Below are 16379 nucleotides of genomic sequence, written 5' to 3' on the forward strand. Positions count from 1 at the left end.
GAAGACTCGATTTAATCTGGGATTTCTACATAAAAGTGCATTCTTGTTGGTTGTTATAACCTTAATACATATTCTTCACAACTCAGAGATAGATGTAGGTTTCATTTTTAGAAGGTACACAACATACATTTTTAAAAGGATTTATTTTGAAAATGTTTCAGATTAGTTTTACAGCTATATCAGAAAATGAATGATTGGTTGGTTGGTTATTTTATTTACCAAAAGGTAATTGAAGCAGATATTTATGAAGTCACTGGGAGGTGAACTATCTCCAATTCAACAGGTTAATAATTAATGTTTGGAGGAATTTCTTGCCATGCTGTATTAGGAGGAGAACATCACCAGACAGACATTTGAATTGTTTTATTTAACTATTTCTCACCTCTATATATTATGTATTCATTTATTTAAAAACATTTTTGCTGTTAACAAGCATGTTATCTCTGGAGACACAAATCCACAATTTGAGAACTGCAAAACTAAGCATCTCTGATGGTATTTTCTAGGCGGACCACTTAGTCCCATTGGGTAGACAGAAAGATTAACCTAAATAATCTATACAGAAGCCCCTGGAATCCCATAAAATTGGGTTCCTAATCCATGAACAATTGGAACTCATTTATAATTTTTTTCTTAAACATTACATGAATATATTGTCTTATACTATAGAATTAGCATTTATAATCCCTATTCCATGATGAGATACCTTTGAGCTATAATGTACCTTAATTAAAACTATCTTTAGACAGCTTTTTTCCCTCAAAAAGCATTATAAAAAAATCCGATTTAAATAAAAAAAATCGATTTTTTTTAAATCATTGATTTTTATCCACCCTGGTTTTTATTATTACTGTTCAATTCTACATATAGGTCTCTAATAGGGCTTTACACCTTGATATCTCTTGGGCCAAGCAAAATGGAAGCATCTTTCTCATAGAACTAGCTCTGCATTGTTTCATTTAGCAGGAATTAGCAGTCTCTGAACTCGACATATGATTCGCCAAAAAAAATTCAATTCAATTCAATGGCACATTTACGGCCATGTCTACACTAGCAAACTTACAGAGGCACAGCTGTGCTTATACAGCTGCACCGCTGTAAGATCATTTGTGAAGCTGCTCTATGCCGATGGGAGAGAGCTCCCCTGTCGACATAATAAAACCACCTCAATGAGCGGGGGTAGCTATGTCAATGGGAGAAGCTCTCCCACTGACACAGCACTGTGCATATCACCACTTAAGCTGGTGAAATTTATGTCCCTTGGGGGCGGGGGAGGGTTTCACACAGGGATAGTGTAGACATGGCCTTAATGGGCTGAAAGCAGAACAAGTGGCAGTTCTGTAGCATAGCTAAATGAGGCTTCACACTTGCAGAAAGGATTTTTCTCCTCTTGATTGTATTTTGGTGGAAGAGGAGACTGTTGTGATTGCATTTTGTCATCTCTACCACCATTTGACAGCGACTAAATCTGATGAGAAACATTCTGAGACAGATTGGCCAAAGTAAACAGCTGACAATAGAAGACAAGCAAGAAAGTAATCCAGCTCATTTACAGACAATCTGTGTTATCAATAGCCACAGAAGCAGAGCTGACCAGAATGCTTAAATACAGACCAAGGTTTTCATTAGCTTACTGTTGTAAGGCAATTTTAATTTTATGTAGTCTACCACAGATTAAGTAATCATAGTGGGACTGTAAATGTAAGTCAGATCATTGAGCTACAGTCATTTTACTCCTTATAAAATCAAAGTTCTAGCCAAACAAAAGTTGTATCTCTCTCAAACTTCAGGACATAACTCAAATCGAATGCAATTGTCTAAAGGAGAATGGTTTTTAATGCATCCAAATACTCAGTCATGATTGCTTAGGAGTATCTGTCTGCTGGGTGGTGTTGATGGATCACAGACCTGGGTGGGGTCAATGGGTGTACTAAACACCTTCCATTCAGGCTAAATGTGGAAACCATTAAATGATTCTTTGTTTACTGATAATTGAAACAATGGAAACCACCACCTGTGAACTGAAGAGCAAGGCAAGCCAGGAAAGTGACTGGACCATGCTGCCTAAGGGGTCTTCCTGAAGGCTGATAGCAAATACAGGGACTGAGCATTCTGGTAGGTACTAAGGGGAAATGTGAGAGTCAGAGAGATACGCAGAAGCACCAGAACAGACAGACTCTGAAGTGGCGAAGAATACATCCAGAACCGGCACAGCCCTGAGAGAAGCCTTGGAAGACAGCTTTTGGGTTAAGTGGTGCTGACTGGAAAGGGGCTTGGAACTGTGAACAAAAGAAACCATTTCCCGTTGTTTGGTTCCTCCTGCATTCAGGGAAGCAGAATGTTGTACATTCTTTGTAAATAAACAGGATTGCACCAAAGACACCAGACTATCATCAATTTCTCCGAAAAGAAACAACCCCTCAGAATCCTGAAATTTGGCTACCACTTCAGTCAAAAAAGTAGTAACAATACTGACTTGAATGGGACTTCCCCCCCTCCCCAACCCAAATATTGGATAGTAAGCACATGAACCAACTCCACAAAGGTCACGTGAGTAAAGTTATACCACAATTGTTTGCAGGACTGAAGCCTAAATAAGACTATACACAAGGAAACAATGAGTTACGGGATACAATAAATATTCTGTAATTACATTAAAAAACAGAGGAACTCAAGAGGGTTAGGTTGTTAGGACAACACAGCGGTATGTGGTTAAGCATGAAAATCAACTTGGGGAAAGTACTGAACGATTTTATCTTTTAATATTAGTTCACAGACCTGATTAGAAGCTTAACTAGGTCACATACAGTTTTATTCAGAGTAATAGCAGTAGCCCCTGCTTTTCCCCACTTTCATATCTGTACGACAGCAGGGTATTGAAGTAAAAAACAAGCTGTTGCACATGACCAGAGATATGGGCTTCCTCTAAATATCTTTTTTTTAAATCATTCTTAAAACATATGTTTACATGTATTTAAAAATATAACCTGAAGTGACAACTCTTTGCAAAATTAATAGATTGATATAAAATAGGCATTAAATCTGAAACAAATATCTATTAGTAGGAAAACAGATTGTCATTACATATTGTGAGAAGTTTACATGGCATATATCTGAGATCCTTTTATTTAAAAAAGAAGTGCAAAATGTGGCACTTGGTGTAAAATGTAGTGTTCATATTCCATTGGGGATAGGGAAGCTTAAAGAACTGGATACACGGTTTCAAAATGGTAATTTTTCATTAGCAAGCACTCAGCAGCCAAGTTTTGTGCAGCTCCATGCGTGACACTTTATTTTAATTATTTAAGTAGATAAGTTTGCACGTCAGTACACATCCATTTTGAAAACCCTGTGGATTTAGTGCTTGTGAAAAGTGCTGGATTGATACAAGGTTTCCCAAGGAGAGAAGCAGGTGTGGGGAGCCATGTGGCTCCTTGGCAGGAGGGGAGGTGTGGTGGTTGCTATAACCGGCCATGTCTGAGCAAGGATCATTCACATAACTAAGGGTTTTCAGGACTGGGCCTTTACTCATCACATCTATCTATAATATTTTGAGTTTCTTTGTTCTTCACTTCTTTCTCTGTTAATCAAAGACTGTTTATAGGATACCAGAAACTCTAGACAAGTATGTTAAATTACATGACAAAGACAGGTCACAACTCCACTGGGAGGTAAGTAAAAGAAAGAGAACAGAATGAGGATTTGAAATTGTACACATTCATCAACAAAATGGCTACTACTGCATTTCTTGCATATCTAGCAAATAACAAGCAAGTGCATTTATGTAGTTGTTGCTGTAAGAATCCATACTAAGAAAAATGATCAATTTACCCTACTAGTTTACTCTTTTTTCTCCTGACAGAATAATTAACAAAAAGTTTATGAAATTTAACATACTATTTCAGCCAAGTTATTCCAATTTAGAACCAATCTCCTTTACATCTGTTTAAGCACGTGTCCATTCAGTAACTCCATTATTCCATATGTCCACTGAACTCATACAAATATTTGCTTAAAAGAAGCTTGTTCAGTGAATAAAAAACCTGGTAACCAACGGGAAAATACAACAAATGAACAGCTGATTGGTTAAAAATAACAAGGTAATCTTAATTGTCAAATAAAATATTAGAAAAAAAATCCATAACTCATCATCATGCACTTGGCTAACTGTACATTAGAGTTGCTACGTTAGGCTTCTATATTCCTTTAAAATGAATTAAACAAGTGTTTTTCATAAAAACTTAAGTGACGATCTCTCACAATATGGAACCAGCTCCAGTATCACTTTCAAGGGAAAACTATTTTTCTTAAGTAAATTATTCTGTTGAATTATATCACCTCTGCTATTTCTATTATTTAAGTATCACCACCATAGTATCTGAGCATTTCAGAAACATTACTAATGTATTTATCTTAATAACCCCAGAAGGTAGGGAAATATTGTCCTCATTTTAAAGATGCTAAGACTCAAAGTGACATGCCCAATATTCCACAGGAAGTCTTTGGCACAGTCAGAAATAGAATCCAGGTCTCCAAAGTCCTACTGCAGTGCATTAACTGCAAGATGAAACTCCCCCTCATTCAAAATAAGAATCATTTCTGGATGACAAAAGAGAAGGAAACACACCCTGACAAATAAAACAAAAGAAGGCTCTGCAGCATCAATCTACCTTTAAGCTCTGCATAGCAGTGAGAAATAAGACTCCATATGTCCTAAATACCATTTTTTCTCTCATTTGACACAAATTTATAATAATTACATTTGAACTGATTTTAAAAAATCCAAAAACGTGAGATAGATCTATGCATGTTTTTAGTAGGTCACTGTCTCAATTAACCAATGCCTGCATATTTGTGATTTTAAATATTCATCCTCTTAGAAACATCTAGAAAAGAATTCCATGCAATACTTATTGGATAAAGCTCCTCTGAGATAATAAAGGAATGCTGACACTTAAAACAGTAACCATTTGTATGGAGTCGTATTACTCCGTACTAAATGAGCAACAGTGCCTAGACATTATATTGATGGGCACTTTATAAATATTTAAGACAGACAGTCAGATCTCAGAGTAACACCCGTGGTAGTCTGTATCCGCAAAAAGAACAGGAGTACTTGTGGCACCTTAGAGACTAACAAATTTAGTTGAGCATAAGCTTTCGTGGGCTACATACAGCCCACTTCATAGAATCACAGAATATCAGGGTTGGAAGGGACCTCAGGGGGTCATCTAGTCCAAGCCCCTGCTCAAAGCAGGACCAAACCCCAACTAAATCATCCCAGCCAGATTCATCATTCATCAGATGCATGCAGTGGAAAATACAGTAGGACTATTTTATATACAGAAAACATGAAACAATGGGTGTTACCATGCACACTATAACAAGAGTGATCAGGTAAGGTGAGCTATTACCAGCAGGAGAGAAAAAAAACTTTTTGTAGTGATAATCAAGATGGGCCATTTCCAGCAGCTGACAAGAACGCCTGAGGAACTGTAGGGGGGGAAAATAAACATGGGGAAATTGTTTTACTTTGTGTAATGACACATCCACTCCCAGTCTTTATTCAAGCCTAATTTAATGGTGTCCGGTTTGCAAATTAATTCCAAATTCAGCAGCCTCTCACTGGAGTCTGTTTTTGAAGTCTTTTTGTTCTAATATTGCGACCTTTAAGTCTGAAATCGAGTGACCAGAGAGATTGAAGTGTTCTCCGACGGGTTCTTGAATGTTATAATTCTTGACGTCTGATTTGTGTCCAATTATTCTTTTACGTAGAGACTGTCCGGTTTGGCCAATGTACATGGCAGAGGGGCATTGCTGGCACACGATGGCATATATCACATTGGTAGATGTGCAGGTGAACGAGCCTCTGATAGCGTGGCTGATGTGATTAGGTCCTATGACGATGTCCACTGAATAGATATGTGGACACAGTTGGCAATGGGCTTTGTTGCAAGGACAGGTTCCTGGATTAGTGGTTCTGTTGTGGGGTTGCTGGTGAGTATTTGCTTCAGTTTGGGGGGCTGTCTGTAAGCATGCATGGTATGTCTATCCACTAAGGCAAAAGCTATGAAGTTTAAAATTACATTAAGGAAATCTTTCCACGCATGATTAAGAATACATAATTCAACACCTCATAATTATTCAAAAGACGCTAAAGTAAAACATTAAAGAGACTGTAGCTACAAGCTTCCTTTGACACTAACTTGCATTAAGTGTATGGTATTTCATCTGTTCATATCAACTCAACTAAGAAAATGTCTTCTCTCGTCTACAATGTAGCAGCTTTGTTTTTCATAGCTTTGATCTTGAATATTTTTGTAAGTAAGAAGCCCTTGCTCAATAAAATGATTAATCCCAGTGATAAATACTCTACATTTAGCTCTTCAGCTCATAACAGGCAGATTGCTTGCTTGCAAATATGGATGCCAAAAAAAACCCAACAATCACTAAATGTGCTAAATATACTACAAGAAATAAACCATTTTAGATGCATTACCTCCCCGCTGTCAGTTGAAACGTGAAAAAGACCTTTATGGTGTTGAAAGCCAGTGTACATTAATTATACATAATTAATTGGCACTATTACAAAATATGGCCCCTTTGGCTTATGTGGAGCAACATGGCTCATATTCATCTTTACCACAAGGAAAAAAAAATCATTAAGCCAATGATCATTATGTTCTTGTATTAAAAAGATTAGCATTTGATTATACATTCTGCTAAACCAGCTACCTTCACTGGTGGAGACCCAGCAATAAAAATTTGAATTTGCATCCAAGTAGACAGATTACCCTAAATTTGAGAAAGGTCTTTTTCCTTCTCGCCTAGCAGCAAAAAGCTGCTTGTCTCTTTTCTAATTTCAGCTGAAATTTGGCATCTGCTCTAGGCTCCAATTTGTATTTATTAAAATTAATAAACTGCCATCCTGTACAATTAGATAGATATAACATATAACAATTATGAACTGCGATTTTTCTCCAGAAAGCTTGACAAAACAACTAGAAAGAAGAAGAGTTTTTCTTTGTTAGTTTAGTGCTTTTTTTAAACCTTTAGAAAGCATCTCACCAAACAAAATTCAGTTAATTCAAATCCTACCACCAAAAAAAGGCCACAAATTAAGGACCTGATTCTCAACTAATATAAGTTTTATCCTGGTGTAGCTCCATTAACTTCAATGTAGTTATTTATACAGATGTAAGTAAGTGAAGAGAATCAGGTCCCAAATGTGGTTCACTATCAGAAGCACCTGTGGGTACTGAATTCTACATGACAGCTGTAAAATAAGGCAGCTGTAGCTCACTGAAGTGATATCTAGGTCATGAGCTTATATATTTACTATTTCTTTCTCAAGTCTACATTACTTGACACAAAATGAGTTACACCTCCAGGCCTCTTCATACAAAAACTTTTTTAAGGACTGCAAATTCAAGATTCTCTCTACAGTATTCTTGAAAACTTGCATGATAGGACGTGCTATTGGTGTAAAAGCTTTAAATAAAGTTTTTAATTTAAAACAAAAAATCTATATAAATCAGCACTTGTTAGGCCACTGCTGGTCTGCTAAATAGTGACATCATCTCCAACACAAGCAGTCTTGGGGACAGAATACTGGATCACAAGTGAATTTCCATCATACCTTATGGGTTGTTAAAAAGCAACTTTGTTTTAAGATTAAATAACATTTTCTATTTCTATAGCATCATTTATTCCAGAAATTCAAAGCTTTTTACAAACATTAATTAATCCTCATATCATCCACATGAAGTAGAGAAGTATTTTTATAACCATTTTATAGATGGGGGAAACTGAGGCAAGGAGCTGTGAATTGACTTGCCCAAGATCAAATATAGCAACTTATATAAGAGCATTAAAAAGACTCAAGGAGCTTTAACTTCTGGTCCCTGCTGCAACCACTAGTTAATACTGTCTCACTCAACATAAAGCTCTCCTCATTATTAAAACCAGAATCAAAGCAAAATGGAAAAAGATTTCCAGTCTCTAACCTTTCAGCTCCCCCAAATTAATGAATTGCAAATGATGTCATTTTAAACAACATTCACCACCACCGATGCTCACAAATGTGGATTTTAATTTAAAAAATTTTATTCACAAATACAACAAACATGGTGAGAGAAGTACTTGACTTCATGTGAATTTACACATATAAAATGAAGGCAGTGATCTTTTAAAACAAGGGAACTTGCAGGGATGATAAATCTAAGTATTGGACCATATCATGTTGTTAATTAATTTTTTAGACAAAACTCTGCATTATTCCAACAGGGATCTTACACTCATGGCCCACTGTTTGCAATTTAAGACTGAATGCTCATCATGGAAATAACACTAAAACAGGAATGTAATTTAATCTGAACACAAAATAGCAAACCTATGAACCCTGATTTAAAAGTCTGGATTTATTTCTCTGCAAAGAATATGCCAGAACAATTTTAGTTTGAACACAAAGAGCTCAAATCCTGCAAGTCTTAGGCAAAACATCCACTGAAGGCAATAGGCCCTGGTTCATCATTGCCCTGCAACCCCCCTTATGCCAACTAAGGTAAACTGGTGGAAAGGACCCATACTACAGGTGAAAGGCTCTCCAGGAGATCTTTGCAACTGCTCTCAGGCTCTCAACCAGGGGGCATTCTGGGATGGGGATAGGAGAGGAGGTGTGTCAGGGGCAAGAGGCATGCCCCGCACACACCTGTGCCCCGATGATTCTGTGCCTACAAAAATGTCCACAGAAGCTACTGAAGCAGATGCACGATTTGGGCTGTCCTAGCTGAGAACAGGATTGAATTAGTAGATGCACAAACTGCCTTTTCTCTGTCCCTTCACTAGTGTAGAATCTAATCCAATGAGTTTTGACTAAGAATTGCAGGATTAGACCCAAGATTATTACCTGTATCCCAGAAGATTAATTTTAACACTAAATTATATAAGCTTTGTGCACATTCCTTGCCAAACAAGTTCATCACCTTTTTTTTACACCAGTCTGGATTTTCTCCCAAAGATTTTATTCAAGAGCACTTATTATATATCCCAGCTAATATTTCAGTCCTCTTCTGCAACTCTGTTGTTTTTCTCAGTATGAAAAAATATCACCTGCATTAATATTTAATTGCCATTTATATTTTCTTTCCCATTTACTAAATAACAAGACCAGGATAGGCCTGAAAACAAAATAAAGTAAAAAAAAGAATGGAACCCCCTCACTTGAAAAACAAAACTAAAACCCTAACGATGCTTCATTTGGTTCTTTATCAAGGACAACATTAGACATAAACGGAATGTATAAATGCATCGAGTCAACCCCTCTCCCTCCTCTAAGCCCATCTCTTCTCTCCATCCCACCTCCCTTCTTGCCTCCACACACACCCCTCACCTAAACTGTCATCTTGGCTCTTGTCTTCTGTATGTTGTCCCCCTATTTGGATTGCAAGCATTCAGGGGCAAGGAATATGTTTTATCTTTATGAGAGCTATGATAATTGATGGCACTGGTATGTTTCTTAACATATAATAAATTAATCCCATGATTAGGGCAGGATATATTCCTCTGCTATTGAGACAAATCCTGCAATCCTTACGCTGGCAAAACGCCCATTGACTTTAAGGAGTATTTTGCCAAGACAGGATATTGGATATAAAACTGATACCAGACTGGATATTAGTTGAAAAGCAAAGAATCAATAATGGGTTTTATGACGTTTTGATTGTTTTTGATATGACTATTTTGATGCTTTTTACAGCACCTCAGGTGAAGTTCGTGGGGGGGAGAGAGTTGTATGATATGTCAGAGTCTAACAGTTACCTCCTCTATGGTAAGGCAAATTTACTTTTCATCAGTTGATGTGGTTCATTTTAGTTCACTGGCTACCAGGATTACTTTAAAGAGCATATTAAAATGTGTACAAATGTTTTCACTTTGGTTTGTTACATGTTTTATTAAAGGCTTTCAAGTGCAATTAGCTATTAATTAAGAATGTATTATTATTGTACATTAAATTATCTGCTCTTACATTTTGAACTGCAAAAGAAAAAAATATATTTAACTTGCTTTCTGATATACTTGTGCATCTAGTCTCACCTTATAATTTTGGGGTCATATAAGAGATCCAGGCTATGGGAGAGACTTGCTGGGAGACTGGGCCTGCCCATGAACTTTGCAAGTCTGTTCAGTCTAGGTTCTTATAAAATGCTCATCACCTTTGGCACTGATCTGGCAAATGGCTCTGTGCAGGAGGACCCAAAAAGAACCCCACTGACTTCCACAGGGCTCTTTGTTAGTAGTTATGAGCATCACTAATATGCAAAAAGAAAAGGAGTACTTGTGGCACCTTCGAGTCTAACAAGTTTATTTGAGCATAAGCTTTCGTGAGCTACAGCTCCCTTCATCGGATGCATTCAGTGGAAAATACAGTGTATATAAATCTCCCCACTGTATTTTCCACTGAATGCATCCGACGAAGTGAGCTGTAGCTCACGAAAGCTTATGCTCAAGTAAGTCTCTAAGTTTGTCTCTAAGGTGCCACAAGTACTCCTTTTCTCTTTGTGAATACAGACTAACACGGCTGCTAGTCTGAAACCTGTCACTAATACTCAGACACTAATTATTCCCCTTCTCTTTCAACTGGGTTCATGTGTCCAGATCCCTGAATCCACAATGTATCCATATATACACATAAGCGCGGGGGGGCGGGCAACCATAACATTTGCAGAACCCCAACCAAGACTGGGGCTCCAAGCAGATATGGGCTGGAGGCCATCTGGAATGATGTGGTGGGTAGATGAGCCATGTAGTGTCTTATGTAATTCACACTGATGTGTGATACAGAAATGTGCAGAGATACATGTTGTGAGGCAGATTGTTAATTTCTGTGACCTCCAAACTGCTGGACAGTGGGTAGCGGGATATCGAAAGGAGCAGGGCTATTAGTCTCAAATGCCTGCAGGATGTCCCCCAAAAGGAATGGCAGCCCTGCAAGAATAAGTCACTTGTGCCCTGCTTGATGTGTCTTGGTGACAGCAATTGCTGCCAAGTTCATAAAGCAGAGAGCTTGTTGTTGGTGCATGTGGGATGTTGATGTCTGTACCCCATCCCCATGTATTCTTCACGCCACGTCCTGGCGAAATGGGGTAAGCAGAGGGCAAGTTAAAAGATTCCCTAATGTCAGGTGTTCAAGGTTTCTCAGACATCCACCCATATCAGACCATCTGAAGGGAGAAAAGCAGCAGAGAAGCTAAATGGTTCTACATCACGCTGGGAGGAGTGACAAGCATGTTATGGGGACCCCCACGTTCATTGAGGCAGCCAGGCTGAGGGGAGCCACCCTCACTCCCTGGGAGGGAAGTGGCTTGCACGCTAAGGAGACCCGACCCCCTCCGCTCTGTGGAGCACAAGGATGCCCAGAGCAACCCCTCATTGAGGCAGTTGGGCCAAGGGGTATCCTCTGAGAGTGACAGCCAGGCTAAGGGGACCCCATCGTTGAGGTGAGTAGGCAAAGGAGGGCTCACTCCGAGGGTCAGGGGGAGCAGCAGGAAGGCCAACCCATCCCCCACTATCACAAAGGCAACTTGGTGGACTCCCCCAGTTCATTTTCATTAAAAAGGATGGGGATGGCACCTTCCCCCCAGAAATAAAAACAGACTAGCTTCCATTTATTGTGGCTGCTTGGGAAGAAAAGGTAAAGAAAATAATCCCTGTGCCCAACATGGCCGCCCACCCAGCAGCAGCCCTAGGAAGGGGGTGGGAGGCACGGAGACAAGGGAGTCTGCAATCCTTCTCCCCGCAGCGACGGGAACCAGCATGAGGGGAGCGTGGGAGGCACTTTAGGACGGCGCATGGGTTGCTCTGTGCAGTGTTTAACCCGTTATGTTCGTCTCCAGCGAGCCGAGAGGGAGGGGACGGGGGGGGCTGACGCGGAGGGAGCAGCCGGGGCCGCATCACTCCCCTCCCTTCAGAGGGAGGAGGGGGTATGCGGATCACTCCGCCTCTCCAGTCAGCGAAGACGAGAAAGCGAGCAAGTAGATATTCCGCCGCCCAGCGGGAGCAGCTCCTCCCCCCTCCCCTCAGGAACCCCGATCCCTCCCTCACCGGGGCTCGCGCTCCCTCCCCGCTAAGCGCGTCTGGCGGCCGCTTTGTGTACGGCGCGCGCTGCCCACCCCCCCACCCGCTCACAGACCCGGGCGGTTCGAACCGGTTCCAACGGTCACCGCCACCCGCATTCTTGTCGTGCGCGCGCGCCGCCAACCTCTCCCCCCCGTAACCCCCCCCCGAGTCTGATTGATTCTGCAGCGTCCGCCCCCCCCCCCAACATAACGGACTCGCGCCAACTCACCTTTCTCTCCGTCTCCCGCCGCTGCCGCCGCCTCCTCAGCCGAGCTTGGCTCGCTCGCACACGCTCTTAAAGTGACACGCACCCCACACAACCTCTTACAGGGCGAAGTGGCCGGGCGGGGAGCGCAGGTTGCATGAGCTCCCCCCAAATATTTTTGCCCCCCTTTCCGAAAAAAAGAAGCTGCGGGTTGATACACACAGAAAGGACCAACAGACACACACACACACACACAAAAAGGGGACCGAACCGGCGGAGGGATACGGTGACGTCATTTCCTCCTCGACTCCAATGCCTTCTTCTGATTGGCTGACTGAGGTGACATCACTGGGACCAAGGCGCATCCTAACTTGGCATGGGGAAGTTTGTCTGAGGCACAAATTTTGGGGGGTTTCTCTGGCAGGGAGGTTGATTATAGAAGGGGACTTTTTTTTTTAGGTTGATCCCACTGGCATGTCCAGGAATGACTGGGAAGATGGAGATTTGGGGGCAGGGAACTTAGAAGTGGCCAGTGCTGCCTTTTAAGGGCCTTGTGGCGAGCCGGTCTGCCTGGGTTGTGCTGCCTGATGAAGGCCAAATAGTTAATGGTCCAAACTGGTATTCAATGTATCCTAACTTTTCCTACAGCCAGCAAAGGGAGTTTGGAGGCAGGACTTGAACCCACCACCTGCAGCGGGTATTGCCTTTGGCATGGCTAGCGACATGGCAACGTCTCAAACCCCTCGCCTGCACCACTTATTGGCTTTGGCATGATTAATGAAATGGCTGAGTCTCAAGCCCACCATCTGCAGCAGGTATTGGCTTTGACATGGTTAACGGTGTGACTCTCAAGCTCACCAGCTGCAGCAGGTATTGATTTTGGCCTCATTAGTAACATGACAAGGTGCCAAATAGACCACCTGCAGAGGAGGTTTTTGGGTGGTTGGCAACATGGCTAAATCTGGAACTGAGCCCAACACCTGCAGTAGTTAATGGCTTTGGGTGGTTTGCAATATGGCTGGCACTAGAACTCCCCACCTGCAAGATACAATGTTATTTGGTGGTGTAGTAACATGGTTGGGTTTCAAACCTGTCACTGGCAGCCTTCCTCCCCCTCCTACCCTTATTGGTGTAGCCACAGGATTCAAACCATTCACCCAAAACAAGTAACATTTCTTTGATAGCTAGTGATGTGGTTGGGATTAGAATCTGCAGCCTGGAGCGTATAGGCGTTTTTTGTGGTTAGCCATGTGTCTGCAACTTCAAGCTACACTTGTAGCAGGTAACTACTTTTGGTGATTAGTGACATGGCCAGAATCTGAATCACTTTTTAGTCAGTCAAGACCAAAAGTCATTACCAACAGACATTTTGGGGCCTCCGTGATAGGAGTTGGAATTAAAAAACAGTTTCATGTCCTCTCCAGAAAACCCATAATTCCATCAGTATTTGGCACTAATTTCTTCCCTCACTGGCAGCTTGAGCAAAGAGACCAAGGAATAAATGGACCCTGGACATTGAACATCTCTGCTGTCCTCCAGGGGGATTGTTGCAGGACAGGACTCAGGCACACTGACATGGAGATCAGAGAGTGTATAGCAAAACTGTAGGCACTGCCCAAGTGGCTATAAAAGTCCTGTTCAGCAGGATGCTTAAGCACATGCCTAACTTTAAGTATGTGATTAATCCCAGTGTAGTCATTGAGACTACTCAGAGCTTAAAGTTAGGCACTTTTGCTGGATCAGCACCATAGACTTTTGATTTCCAGCACATTACATCAATGGCTAAAATTCTCACACAGACATGAAATGTTTTAAATCCTTAATAATAGTAATCACATTTATAATTAATACATACATTTAATAATAATCAGTAATACATTTTATAGTAACCACATACAATTACAAAATGAACAATGACAGTATGCTTAACTGATAATACACATAACAGTAATCAAATCAAACATTGTTATTACGAATATATATTTAACAATAATAAATGTATCATTAATATTTTACATTTATCAATACTGAACAATAATATTAAAATTAATTATTTTGTGTAATAGTAAATAGTTCACTTATATATTTGTTAATCACTATTAATAAATAGCTATTTACATCTTCAGTGCACATTAAAAACATTAACTTATGTTTTCTCACAACACTCCTATGAAGTTGGTCTGCCCAAATGGACCAACTTAATGAGGCATGCACCTGATGCTAGCATGTTATTTATTATCCTGGAATTTATTAAACATGCATATTAGTCTTCTTCTGATGGACCACTATGAAGTACCAATCATTGTTCCCAGCTCACACTATGCATCAGGTTACTCAGCCACTTACTGGTGGGAAGTGTTTGCATGTAACTATCTGTGTATCACTTCTCTACCATTTAAAGTTCCAAATCGCTGCTAGGGTATTTCCACTGAAGTCAACAATAGTAGTAATAATGTGTATTTATTTGTTTATTTGCACTGCAATCATACCTAGCAACCCCAATCATGATCCTGTACCCCACTGTGTTAGGTGCTGTACAAAGGAATCATTTAATGAAATACCAGCAATTTTTGCTTGCTTTTTCCATGAACATTTTCTGGAGCTAGTTGCACAAAGAGTGAAATATTTATGAAACGAAAATTAAGAACAGTTCCTTGAAGTTAATTATTTTCATCGCTGGTCTACACTTCGAAATGGAAATGTTAATAAAATGTGTCTACAAGGAATTGAGATATCATTAAAATAATGGAACTAAAAATGGGAATGTTTTATAACAATAACAGATCAATAACTATTGTGGTAAACACTTAAAAATCAACATTTACCACACCACAAGATTTGATTTCTCTATTGTATTTACAATATTTCTTAGTGAATCCTGCTGTTTTCTATTCTATGATCTCTGTCTTCATCCAATGTATACAATTAAGATACCAAGTTCAAGATGAGCCTAATAAGCAAGACAAAAAGAAGTAGAGGATTTAACTGTATGCAGTCACCTCAGTACTGGCAAGTTGTTTTTAACTGTGTGGTGGGTACATATGAAACAAAAGGGAAGACAATGCCACTTTAGGCCATGTATCAAGCCTAGGATTTCCTGGTTGCCACTGTGCTGCTCACTAGGCTGCTCAGAAATTCACAGTGATAGTAGAGTTAGGATTCAGATACTCATGCTCCAAAAAGCTCAGACAGATGTCTGAGAATAAGGGAGAATCTTCCTTAACTGATGGCAGTGTAGTGTTTATGACACACAACTGATCACTCCTGATTCTACCCAGCAAAGAACATTAGCACACAAACACTGGCAAGTTAGTTAGGCATAATATAGATTTTTGGATTTAGGACCTACTACTAAATAGAATGAAAAGGCCCAGTAGGCTTACTATTAAATTTATCAGTCTCTAAAGAAAAATTAACTATTTATTTGAGAGCTAGTCTTCATGGAGAAATGGGTGGAGGTGAGGTCCAGGTGTGTCAACTAACCTTGATCTACCTATGTCATTATTCCTAGCATGGATGCATTGTAATGCCTTTTAACACAATTGAACAGGTTGAGATACATACCACAACCTAACCTTGACACATTTGTCTAGTGCAGACTAGCCCTTAAATTACCGTTTAGCAAAAGTATGAGTGACACAGCAAAGATTAATTGATACATCAAACTAGCTGTTCCAAAGATAGTAAATTGGAGCATTGTGTTTAGCTTCTGCAGTCTGCCAGTTTTCTTGGAAGCCTGCCATGTAGGGTTTTTGCCATGAGTCTAAAATTGGAACCACCTGCAGCTTGGTTGGTGTCAAGGCAAGAACTCAAAAGGTTTCAACATGTGGTTTCCTAACCACTGAGAAAGTCATTGTAAGGGTGTACTATAGCTTGGAAATGGAACAACAGAAAGCTTTGTTATATCATTTCACAAGCAGTTTTTCACACCATATAGTCTGGGGCTGACTGGAAGAATCAGTAAAGAGGTCCACAAAGCAGAAGTTGCCGCTTGGGATTATGATTTTATTGTTATTTGGGTGAAACAAATTTATTGAACACATCAGGATTTGGTGGT

At 40.1% G+C, this 16379-nt stretch overlaps 1 protein-coding gene across 8 annotated transcripts in view; it reads right to left on the minus strand.

The window, feature by feature from the left end:
* Positions 1-12638, minus strand: part of POGZ (pogo transposable element derived with ZNF domain) — a 60228-nt gene extending 47590 nt beyond the window's left edge. For all 8 annotated transcript variants that reach the window (XM_073322695.1, XM_073322694.1, XM_073322689.1 and 5 more), the window contains exon 1: positions 12347-12638. The gene's annotated coding sequence lies outside the window, so the exon portion shown is untranslated. The remainder of the gene's footprint in view (positions 1-12346) is intronic.
* Between the last annotated feature and the right edge of the window lie 3741 nt (positions 12639-16379).

This window comes from Lepidochelys kempii, chromosome 24 (genome assembly GCF_965140265.1).
Source record: "Lepidochelys kempii isolate rLepKem1 chromosome 24, rLepKem1.hap2, whole genome shotgun sequence".
In the NCBI taxonomy this organism is placed as follows: Eukaryota; Metazoa; Chordata; order Testudines; family Cheloniidae; genus Lepidochelys; species Lepidochelys kempii.